The sequence below is a fragment of the Propithecus coquereli genome, unplaced genomic scaffold, assembly GCF_000956105.1.
Source record: "Propithecus coquereli isolate 6110/MARCELLA unplaced genomic scaffold, Pcoq_1.0 Scaffold296, whole genome shotgun sequence".
Taxonomy (NCBI): Eukaryota; Metazoa; Chordata; class Mammalia; order Primates; family Indriidae; genus Propithecus; species Propithecus coquereli.
In genome coordinates this window covers 3,145,134-3,146,046 of record NW_012148574.1, presented here as the reverse complement: position 1 = coordinate 3,146,046, position 913 = coordinate 3,145,134, and positions in this window count along the sequence as shown.

The window sequence follows — 913 nt, the reverse complement described above, 5'->3', positions numbered from 1 at the left end:
CCTAGATTTACATAGTGATTATTTGTCTATTGAATTCATTTTCTTTTACAGATGTTGTTCTTCCCTACATTATATTTTTGTAGCAGCAGGAAAAAGTAGCATTCCCACTTTAGAAGGAAACTTACGCAAGAGAACAGCATTTTGTACTTAGCCTAAAATCAAAAGAAAACTATTATGTGTGAAATTACAGCCCTGAAACAGATGTCTCTTAAACTCTCTGGCCAATATCTTCCACCCCAAGTGTATCCTCAACAGCTCCTTTTGATGGAAGATTTCAAAAATTTTTCTGCATGGTTTGCTGCCACTCTTTGTTCATCAGCTAAATAGGTAGCTACAAGCCTGTGGTCACAGTGGGAATTTAGCATAGCCAAATATGATACCAGAAGATGTATTACTGCATAGCCTTGCTTTCAGTCAATTGGTTGCTGACGTGATCTCCAAGCAAGAATAGAGTTCTTTTTGGGCCTCCAACCTATGAATTTAAGAACCACAAAAGACAGTATCAGAGCTATATCTTGTTCCATCACTCAAAATTCTTCCCTATTGACCTCACTGTTGTGCCTTACAAGTTAGGAACCTATTGATTTTTTGCCTACATGATCTCTGGTGTAATGATGAATTTCTTTTATTTTTTTCTGATTGTTAGCATGATTTAGGTCCACAGCGTTCCTCTGACTTATGATACCATAAATCATGATGCATGGCCTAGATCTGGAACCAGCCCCACTTTGATGACAAGCTATTAGAAACTCCCCAGGCCTGACCTCTCTTTCTGCCTCTCCTGCCTGGCTTTTCACTCACACTTCTGTTCTTAGCCTTCGGCAACCTGCATGTTACCAGTGATGCTTCCACATTACCAAGCACAGTCAGCACTCTGACCCTTTCCTTTTCACCTTCGTATCCTGCAATAACA